This window comes from Balaenoptera acutorostrata, chromosome 11, assembly GCF_949987535.1.
Source record: "Balaenoptera acutorostrata chromosome 11, mBalAcu1.1, whole genome shotgun sequence".
NCBI lineage: Eukaryota > Metazoa > Chordata > Mammalia > Artiodactyla > Balaenopteridae > Balaenoptera > Balaenoptera acutorostrata.
In genome coordinates this window covers 71,796,295-71,808,027 of record NC_080074.1, presented here as the reverse complement: position 1 = coordinate 71,808,027, position 11,733 = coordinate 71,796,295, and the positions used below count along the sequence as shown (strand labels likewise).

At 41.6% G+C, this 11,733-nt stretch overlaps 1 pseudogene; it reads right to left on the bottom strand.

Moving 5' to 3' along the window:
- Positions 1–1,344: 1,344 nt before the first annotated feature.
- Positions 1,345–1,775, bottom strand: LOC103011678 (NADH dehydrogenase [ubiquinone] 1 alpha subcomplex subunit 12-like; annotated as a pseudogene).
- Positions 1,776–11,733: the final 9,958 nt, after the last annotated feature.

The window sequence follows — 11,733 nt, the reverse complement described above, 5'->3', positions numbered from 1 at the left end:
GAGGTCACGATAGTGAAAGGTCCGCACACCATGATGAAGAGTGGCCCCCGCTTGCTGCAACTAGAGAAAGCCCTCACAGAAGCTAAGACCCAACACAGCCAAAAATAAAATAAATAAATTAATTAAAAAAAATAATGGATGACTAACAAGAACCTGCTGTATAAAAAAATAAATAAAATAAAATTCAAAATAAATATAATTTATAAAAAAAAAAAAGAAAGACACTCTCAGTGAACACTGATATCCTCACACATACAGGACAGCTAGTGATTCAAAAGATGGACAATAAAGACCCAGTAAGTTCAGATTTTAAAGTGTGAGATGATCAATGTTGGTGATATGTCAATAAGGAAAGGAAGTCAGAATATGATAATTATGATAAGAGAAAGTGAATTGTTTATATTCACATGATAAAGAGCAGGCATCATGGATGACAAAGGCACTGGAGATGGCCTTTGAAGAACCATCTCTAACCACCAAAGCCTACAGAGGAAGAGAGTTAGATTTCATCTCAGATGGTATAGGCTGTTGTTCATATTGATTCAATACTAGGATGCAATTCACCAACTACATCATTTAGCTGGCCAGACCAAAATAGAAATTATTATAAGTTAGTACCCAAACCAGGAAGAAGGATTCCTTCAAATGCAACCAATTTGGGAACCTAGGCCCTACCTGTCAAGCTGCAAAACTGTGCTGTTTCAGCCAGAGGGATGAGAGAGCTGTTTCTTTTACACAGGATAAGACCCTAGAGCCAACTACTTCTGAACAATTGATGAAACATTTGTAGGTCTTATGCAAACTAAAAGCTGCTTTCTTCTCTGCCTAAGTCAGAGCTCTCTCCTCTACCGTCATTTCCCCTGTGAGTTCTAGCTGCTTGGGCCTCCATGAACATTCAGCTCTGTCTCTTCAACTCAGGGAAGCTCCGGGACTCAGCCTGGTTTCTTTCCCTATCCCCGTGCCGTAGCCTGGAAAAGCTCTCAAGGCAGCAAGTTGGGGCCATTGTAGGTAGGGCCCGTTTCTCACAGATCACTGTCATATGTTGCCTGATGCCCAATGTTTTAAGAATCAAATTTTTAATTTATTTGGCCTGTTATTTTAGTAACTTCCCATCAACGCTGCATCTCTTTCCTTCCTACCTTGATACCAGTAATTTATGAGGAATCTATGTAGTTTGCATTTGAATGACCTCCATGTACTTTAGTTCGACTTTTTGATTTGACTCTCTAATTTGACACCTTTTTCCCTAGTCAAACAATTTTAATCAAGTTAATAGTAAGCAGTAAAAGGGCAGTTACATGAAAAGTCCTATATTTTATGTGTTTAAACTGTTTTTCATTGTCTTTACTTGTAAGGTCTTGAAGGTGGGGTGCACTCCTGAATCTTCTTTCTGGTGGAATAAACTACATATTGTTCTGGAGTGCCACTTGGATGAATTCATGGTTTGTCCAAATGAACTTACCAGCAGTCGTGTTCTTGCTGTTGGAGCATCATGGATTGCACAGTAAAGCCAAGGATGCCATTCTGGGGGCACCATGCTTCCATCCACATCCCATGATGTGTTTTTGCCATTCATTTCAGTAGTGTGTGTGACTCATCAGTGATGGCCAAAAAACTGCTTGTTGTCTTCAGAGTGTTTGTTTCCATGTTTGTCTTCCCCACTGATGTATCAATCCTCACGTCGTTTGCCCTGAGGAAAATTCATAGATTGCCGCAGAGGCCGACGTGGCTGCTGACCCGCTGCAGCCCGCATTCAGGACTCGCAGGAACTCCATCGTGTCCCTCAGGCCCAGCCTCCGGGGTGCACCGAGCAAAACCCACTCAGCGAGAAAGCCGCCAGGAGCAGCTGGGAGCGCACGATAGAACGTTTCAGATAGAATATTCAGACTCCTGTTACATCTTCTTCGTTAAGAATTAGAAGCTGATTTTATGCATTTAGAACTAATTCTTTTCATGGTCATAATACAAACAATTTAAGAAACACATTAGGATGGATATACAAATGTATATTTAACAGCCAAATTCTAAGACTTAGAATGAGGAGAGCAGGGAAGCAGAACCTTGTGGAAAATGAAGCCCTAACAATGCTTATTCCTTCTGGCTATGTTTACTTTACAAAACAGCATTCAAACAGCAAATACTTCAGTTTTAATGAAGTCTCAAATGGGACAAACCTGATTCGGATTTAATTAGTTGAAAAAAATTGCCAAAAATTAGTAGTTTGGAATTTTTGAAAGATACTGTCTTGGACTACTGATAATTGCAATCATAGTTGTTTTTCAGTTGCAGAGCTGAAAGTTTGTATAAAATAAGCCATTAGAACTGAGGAAAAAATTAAGAATACAGAGATACTGGGAGGACCAGGAAATTATTTTATATCTTTGGGACTGGCATTATGTCCAGTAGATTTATGAGACTCAGTAAATCCTTGTGAAATAAAGAATGAATGGAGGAATGAATTCTGACTCCTGGAAGGCAAGGATTGTACTTATCTTGTTCACTGTTAAACTTACAATACCTAGTTTTGGGTCTGGCACATTGTACACAATAAACATTTTTATTGGTTGGGTTAATGAATGAATTAAAATTACATGCCCTACAGATATATCGTTGTATGCCAATTTGAAAATATATTTTCAGTTCTGGAAATTTCCAGTCCTTATCTAACTGAAAAGTTATGCTAAAAAATGGGAGGCAACCCGAGTCAATGATATACTGGTTGGAGGAGTTTACACATCTCTTCCAATCTAGTGATGAAGGAATTTACGTTGCAAATAAGAGTTATATTGCAAAAGCTGAAAATTTGTAAGAGCTCATCTGTAGGAGATTCCTTTTTCCATTTCTATTTGGAGTCCCTTTCATGAAGAAGAAATGGAAAGATAAAAATGCCAAAAAAGCAGACACAGGAATTTAAAGAGAAAGGAAAATTAGTCAGCAACCGTGCACCGCAAATTACTACTCAAACAATGAAGACTCATGAGATCCAGACAAAAGATGCTGCAAGGCCAAGGCTAGACCTCAGGGAACAAAAGGGGGCTAGTTCCGACGTCTCCCTCCCCTCCCCCCACCCTGAGTTCACAAGAATGTTTTATCATAAACTCCTTGTTCATTATAAGCAGAAATGCCCAGTTTTCTTCTTGCCCTTTGAAACCAGTTTTGGCGTAAGTAAGATGGTCATGCTGTCAAGTCATTATGGAGGCCCAGCCAACATCGATGGGTGAAAATGCTCGGAGAGAGCAGGCCAGGTCAACAGCTCTCCTGTATAGCAGCATTTCCACTAGTTTTATTCCTATAGGGTCATGTGAGGCTATATTAGCATCCTATCAGGAAACAACTGCCACAAAACAAGAGTGCTTAACATGAGAAATGCTAATTTTATACTTGGGTCATTTCAATCTTACTCACTGATGTTAGACTCCAGTTATTGGTGGAGGTACTTCTGGGCATTTAGGTTAAAAAAAAAAAAAAACCCCACATAACGGCCCCCAGGTCATCCCCACTCCCTCCGCTGCCTGGGATGTTGGAGAATCTGTGTGAGCCTGAAACACAGCAGCAGTTCCCCTTCTCTCTTCCATTTGGACCCCAAGGAAACAGTAAGACCTAGTGTGTGGGGACTTTGCCATTCCTCCACTCAGCAAAAGACAATTTCCTCTGTGTTGCAACGTTCTATTTGGCGAGAGGATAGAAGGGTTGGCAGGACCAGAGCTGGCTACTAAAAGCAGGCACAGTAAAACCTCACAATGAGTTGTCTCTTTTTCAGCTTGGCACATGATGTTAGGAGCTGGAATAGAGAAACACTTGTAATAAATTGCTGTTGGGAGGAGGGTGGTGGTGCTTCTGTAGAAGTCCTGTGTTTTTATCCCCTCCCCCTCTTTCGGTGGTATAGTCATGAGCCTCGCTTTTGTTTTTCATATTTTAAATTCAGCCTGTACTGAACTTGCCACAGAAATAGATCTGCACTGACACTCCCACTCTCAAGCTGCCAGTGCTGGGTCGCAGGTTTGACATTGCTTGAGCTAACTCAGAAACTAGAAAGTTGAAGTGGCATTAAGGACGTAGCTACATGAATAGACCCACTTCCTGGTTGGAAAACCTGGATCGTATTTTATTTCCATCTCTGACACTCTTACACATCTTTAACATCACCACTAGGCTTGTCACACAGTGATTGCCCATACTCACAAGGTCGTGTTAAAAAAGGGAATTGCTTTATGACACAGGCATATATTTTGCCCAAGTGAAAAGGTACAGTGGGAGCCATTCTCACTTGGATGAGCTCTCCTGCGGATGCCTGATGCCTGGAAGTCAGATTAATGGAACCACTGGGTCAAGGCCTGTCATCAGAGTGGGAAGTCAGAATCAGGGAGGCCTAGAGGGAGGCAGCAGGAGGCCCTGGCAGGAGAGATGGACAGAGCATCAAAGGTGGAGGTTAGAAAGGCAGCCCAAGATGTCAGGGACCTTTGCCAGGGGGGACCTCACTCCAGGGCTGAAAACCAAAGCAGGCCTTCAACTCTTGGACGAGTGCTAAGATCGGGTGGGAGGAAAGAGAGCGCAGAGCTCTGTCCCTAGAGACTAGTCAGCATTTATGGAGCAACTGAGCCAGGCTCCAGGCTGCCAATGTTCTGTATGCCAATCAATGCTCTTGTCCCAATACATGTCATCTGTTTATTCACTCTCGTATCTGTCACTGGCTGGTGAGTTCCTGGGGGGAAAGGCCTATGTATGTCTTGATCACTGAACGGGGTACCTGGCATATAGAAAATGTTTGGTAAATGTTTGTTGATTGAGTGAGTGAGTGACCTTACATCTTTCAAATTATTCCCATGTTCCTGTTGACCAAACCGAGTGTCAGCAAGACTAAGAGGGAAGAGAGGTCCCAGATTCTGCAAATGGAGTCCAATGCGGGGAACTTTTCAGATTGGAAGTTCTGGGGGTGGTGAAGGTGGAATCAGCACTAGGGCTGACTTGCTATAAAATCCCTGTGCCACTGAGATTCTGCCAGCCACACTCCCTGGCCCCCACCCTCCTGCCCTCCCATCCCTGCCCATGCCATAGGGGTAAGATTGCCAGACAAAATCTAGGACACCCAGTTAATCTGAATTTCATATAAACAACAAATAATTTTTTAGTATAAATATGTCCCAGATATTGTAAGGATGTACTTAGATTTAAAAAGTATTCCTTGTTTATCTGAAATTCAAATATAACTGCCACCCTGAGGTTTTATTTGCCAAATTTGGCAACCCTAGTTGTGGGTTGGTTTTGGGGATGCAGGTGGGAATCGGGAGGTAGGTTAACCCATCTCAGCAGCCTCAAAGCTAGCTCCAGAGGGTCCCAGCACTCCCATGACCGGGGTGCTCCGTGGAGGGTAAGAAGCTTTAGAACCACAGCCCAACAGGTTCTGATTTAACAGCAGCCTGAGTGCCCTCTTGTTACCTCCTCAGAAGGGGAGCCCACTGGTGCTGTTTCCTTCCCCCGGTCCTCCCGCCCCTGCAATGCGTCTCACTGTCATATTTCCCAAGACAACATGCGGCTGGGGTAGTTTGTCACTATTCAGTATAGACGGCCTGCCACAGAATAGGTGCTCAGTAAATATTTCTTGAATGAATGAACAAATCAGTTTTAAAATGTGTCACCGCCCTTCTTCCAGACTGTCCACAGTCAACTCTGGCACATATTCTCAGGTTTAATCAGTTGTGGCGGGAGTATCAGGGCCAATTAGGGTCTCGGTGCAAAAGCGTAAGAGTATTTTTCTGAAAGAGACCCCTGGGCTTCTTTCTCAGCAGGGATCTGTAGGTGTGGCAGGTGATCTGACATTTTATCCTGTCAGTTGGCATGGCCCATCTGGTACACTCGACTTGTGCAGTCAGCCTGTCTGAGAAGCATGGCCTGTCCAGGATGCCAGCCTCAGGCCATTAACAACCGATAAGCTTTAGTCATGTTAATGTTGGGGTGATTATATAATTCATTATCTAAACTGAGATACGTTGATGGAGTAAAAGAAAGTGCTAATCATAATGCAACTAGGAAAAATAATATAAACCCAAACTGGGACATACTGACATCTTAATTTCTGTGAATAAACATCCCCTAGAATCCCCTGGATGCTGTGATCTCCAAATGCCGCTCTTTGGACACAGTGACCATATTACCTCATCAGCTGCATACATGCCCCTGGACTGCTTTTCCTCGAGGTAGTTTATCAGGAAAGAGTCTATGAGATTTTCCTTACAAATCTGATTCATGTAATACTTTGCTGAGTATGTTTCTGTCTGTATCACAGATTAGACGTCTCTTAAAGATGATGGTCCATGCCATTTACTTTTGTATTCTAACACCTGGCACAGTTCCTTATACTTGGAAAGTGTACTTGTATCAATAGCATAGGCTGTTATGGTGCAAAAACAAACCACCCTCAAATTTTGGTGGCTTGTAAGGAAAAGAGTTTTTCTTTTTCACACCACATGTCCAGTGTTGGTCAGCTTGGACTCTGTTCCACATCCTATTTAATCTGGAACCCAGACTGATGAGCAATTTTTATCTGGAATGTGGTGGGTCTCATGGCAGAGGGAAAAGAGATGACGTCGAATCACAGACTCGTTCTTAAAGCTTCTGCTCAGAGGAGAGAGCTACCTCCACTTGCTTTCCATTGTTAAAGCCAGTTAGGCAGCCGAGTCTGCTTCATTGAGGAAGGGAAATAGAATTTTCTCACAGGGAAGCATAGCAAATGTTTTGAACAATAGTACCAAATCTACCACATACCCAGTGAATGTGAATGGAACTCATCTAAGCATCATTATTTAACTCTATACTCCAGACTTTCCTGACACGAAGGAGAGGTGAGGAGGGATGCAATAGGGGTGGGGTAGGGGAAAAAGCACATTCTATGTACACTATTTGAGGAGCCCAGCATGTCTGCTCACCTTTCTGCTTTCTGTTTAGGCACATTTCTACCTGGGAGGAACGAGTAAAGCTTCAGTTCTAGTCGTTTCCTTACCCATCTTCTCCTTCCCCAGGGTCACAGCTGGGAAGAGAGTCTAGCCATCCTAGCAGGATCAAAGAATAGCAGCTCTCTGATTTCAAACCATTCCAGCTCTGGGGCTATAATATGAATTCCTTCAATTATTTGACACCTACCCCTTGCCAAGTGCCAGGTACCGGGCACTGTCCAGGGGCCCATGAAGGTTTCAATAACGTCAAGGTTCTTGCCTTCAGGCAGCTTGCACTCAGTAGAGGAACAAGACATGTGCAACTAATTCTAGGTGATGGGACATATGTCAAGCCCTCGATGCTTGAGATTCCTGTGTTACAGCCCACTTGAGTCTCTCTGGTTGCAAGTCCTGGCCAGTTTGGGTTTAACCCAACACACTAGGTGAAGATGGAGTCCCAGTATCTATTAAAGTGACTCCTGCCTTCTCCAGGAAGCCTTTCTCAACTCAGACAGAGGAGGCTTAAGTTCCTACCAGACTCAGTCTGACCCCTTCGCTCCCCTCCTTTCCTGTGTGCTTTGAATGTAATTATAAAGATATTCAATTGAATTATCTATCAAATATTTGGGTGTATCATGGCCCCTGTGATCCACCGCCCTGAAATACAATTATACAAATAAAATTGGATTTTTCTAGTGATCCCAGGTTAGAATTTGGTCACCGCCTTGGGAAGATCATTTCTATCCTGAGGAGCTAATCAGACAAGATAGGCATAACCAGAATCCTTAGAATACACCCCGGGCAGACCACAGGCATTCTCAGCTGTGACAGTCCCTTCCAAGGCCACCCTAAGGACCACAGCAAGCCTCACAGAGAGTCACTTAGCTTCTAGGTGAACTGTTTCACCATCCACATCTCACTAAGTGGTTTCGGGAAATTTAGAATTAGCTAAGGTCTCAGGACACATTTCTTAAAGTGATCAGGGTTTAATCATACTCCCAAGCATACTTCCCAGCAGATTCTAGAGGTCTGATCCATTAACGTTCTGATTCCAGGTTGACATCTCAGACTTCTGTTTTACCCATGAAAAACTGAAGTTCAGGGAGATTTAAGCAAGTTTTCCTAAGGTCATATATTGTTGATTGAAGCATTCTACAACTCTAAAACGTTAGACCTATATATGAACCGGAAACTGTTAGGACATTTGGTGGCCAGAAAGACAGTACAAGTTTTCATGAGTTCTGTGTTTACGAAGATGTCTCTTTTTATATTTTTCAGTTTATAAGAGTCATGTTAAATTAGGTAACTCTGGGGAGCATGTGCTGCTTGTTTCACAATAGTACTGGTACTTTAAAAGTCAGATTTCTGAGTCATGTTGAGTTATTCACACAAACAAAACTTGAACCTGGGAAATGAAATAACAGGGACAAACACAGCGACATCACTTCTCTTCTATAGAAGGCTAGAGAGACCCAGAAAGGAAGTTTCTCCAGGAATTAGGGCAAAGTCGAATACTGAGCATCACCCAGTTACAATGACAGATAAAGGAAAATCATGTCTGCTGAACTCAACAAAATTGGGATATTGTCTTTAATAAGCAACAAACTGCTGTTGGTGTGGAATTTAACTACTTAGTTAAAAGTAAACTGTATTATGAACTCCACTTTACTGGCTCCATGAATATCCTCATACTTTTGGGGTTCCTTTTTGGACCCTACTGCCTCTTCTCCAGGAGCCAAAATACTCCTTGTTTTTCAGGGACAATGCTTATTCGTAAGTTTCTTGATCCTTCTGGTTGGAAATAGCTCCCCTCTCCTTGATTGCTTCTGATGGTGATTTGAATAAGCATCCTTTATAGCCTTTATCACATTCTAGCCAAGCACATATAATTATCATCATGTTTCATTTCCTCTGCTGTATAATAAGCCACCTGAAGATAGGGATTGTGTCATTTCTCCTTTGTGTCCTCATAAGGTCTAGCACTGTGCCAAGTGCATATTCTACATCCTCCAAATGTTTGTGCGTTTAGTGAAACTGAATTATATTTGAATTGATAGGGCCATGGCTAGGGCAAAGCCTAAAAAACAGTCTGTTGATATAAAAGAAAACAAAGAAATGATGAACATTTTAAACATCAGAATTAAGATGGAGGAACAGGTACTTTTCAAACTTGGAGAAAATTTTCTCTTCTGTTCGTTGTATATTTTGTATGATATGATTAATATATATTATCAAAAATGGGTTAAGTATATTATGTTTCGTGCTTGAAAGAAAATATGCTTCTTTATGAAAATAGTAAAAAGAAGACTTTGAAATATTACTTTCCTCCTTTTCTATGCTTCTACTATCCTAAATAATACAAAGGCCACATTAATGACCTGTGTTAGAAAGTTGGCTTTTAAAAAATCATTATAAGATGTTATATTATTATTTAAGTTCCATTTGCAGGCTTGATAGCCCATTTACCCTTTTACCCTTTAAAAATTCTCTGTATTCAGTGGTGGAATAGAGGGCCCGACCCTGTGGAAACACTGGCATATTTTATGAGTGGACAAGCTGAGGCCAGATCAATCTAGAGTGAGAAAAAGATTAAAGGGACAAAGGCCAGCCCATGACCCACTGTCAGCCTGCAGGCTCTGGTCAACACCTAGCAGATGTAGTGCAACCTCTCCACAGAAGATTCCTTCAGTAGATGAATCACTCTAGTTTACAGTGACATTTTGTGTGGTCAGTTGTATATACTTGGCTTGTGTTAAGAGAGTTTGTACAGACATTTAAAATGTATTGATACTCTAGGTAGTATGTGTGTGTGTTATAAAGAACCAATAAACAGGGGGAATGGATAAAGGAGACAATATTTGTTGAGTACCTGCCATGTTTTAGTTAATATAACTTTAAATAATTATAGTAATAATGATGATGATGATGATGGCAAAAATAATGTTATTTTTAATAAGTACTTGCTCCTTCCATACATTTAGCTATTTAATTCTTCCAGCAAACTTTAAATGTACTCTGTTTGTTTGATAGAGGAGTGAAGAACCTTGGTGATTTTAAGTAACTTGTTCAAGATCTTATAGGCAGTTAGTGCTAGAGCCAGGATTTGACCTGATCTAGCCAGGGATGGTTTAGGTGCAGGCTCAGACCTTATCTCAGGCTAGCTCAAGGAACAAAAGAGGTATTTTCTTTAATTAATTAATTAATTAATTAATTAATTAATTTTGGGGGGCTGCGACGGGTCTTCGTTGCGGTGCGGGCTTCTCTCTAATTGTGGCGCTCGGGCTCCAGGGCGTGTGGGCTCTGTAGTTTGCAGCATGCAGTCTCTCTCGTTGAGGAGCACAAGCTCAGTAGTTGTGGTGCGCCGGCTTAGTTGCCTCACGGCATGTGGGATCTTAGTTCCCTGACCAGGGATCTAACCTGCATCCCCTGCATTGGAAGGCAGATTTTTTTTTACCACTGGACCACCAGGGAAGTCCCCCTTTCCTTTATTTTTTTTAAAAAAATTGTTTTTTAATTTTAGAATACTTCAGACAGGAAAATTGTGAAGCCAGTACAGAATTTCCTTATACTCAACAGTTCCCTTATTGTTAACATATTGTATAGTTTCTTTGTTATAATTAAAAAATCAATATTGACACCTTATTGTGAACTATGATCTATAGTTTATTCAGATTTCCTTAGTTTTTACCCAATGTCCTTTTTCTATTCCAGGATCCTAGCCAAGATACCATATGAAATTTAGTCATTCTGTCTCCTAGGGCTCATCTCAGTTGTGATGGTTTCACACACTTCCCTTGTTTTTGATGACCTTGACAGTTTTCAGGTATACTGGTCAGGTATTTTGTAGACTGTCCCTCAACTGAGGCTTGATCAGTGTTTTTCTTATACTTTGACTGAGTTTATATGTTTGGGGAGGAAGAGCACAAACATAAAGCGCCATCATCATCGCACTGTATCAAAGTTACATGCCATCAACATGACTTGCCACTGTTAATGTTGACTTTGATCACCTGGCAGAGGTAGTGTTGTCAGGTTTCCCCACTTTAAAGTTACTCAAAACAAGTTTTTTTGTTGTTGTTGAAAAAATTCAGAGAAACTTCACAAAAATGAATTCTAGCTGGTTCCTCAGGAATTGAAAATTATCAGGAAGCTACTGATGTTCTCTCTTTGGGACTATAGGCTCTCTCATTTCCTTTACTTTGGGTGTTTTCTTCATTATCTCTTTGTTTTCTGATTTCACTATTCTCCTCTCTCTATGCTTTTTGACTTGGCTGCCGGCAACCTGCCCCACATCCCTCTCACCTCTTCCGGGTCATGAACCTGCTCAGCTTGTGTCTCACTTTCTTCTAGCTTCTTTTCCCATCACAGGTGCCCCTTGATCTCACCTGGGGCCAATCACTGTCACAAGCACTTGTCCCTGAACTAACTTGATCGCTAAAACAACCCTATGAGGTGGGACTTCACTGGTGGTGGTCCAGTGGTTAGGACTTGGTGCTTTCATTGCTAAGGTCCTGGGTTCAATCCCTGGTAGAGGAACTAAGATCCTGCAAGCTGTACGGCGTGGCAGAAAAAAAAAGAACACTGTGAGGTAGGTAGAATATCCCTATTTTATAGATGATGAAATTGGGGTTGAGAGCAGAGAAGGTTAAGAAACTTTCTTAAATTGCTATAAGTGATAGACTTTGCCTTGACGCCAGGTTTTTCAGACTCCAAAGCCAATGCTTGAAAGCCTAAAGGCACAGTACCATCCTATATTGAGCCTCTAAAACTCCCAACAATCCTTTAAGGTTAAGGAGTTTAAGTG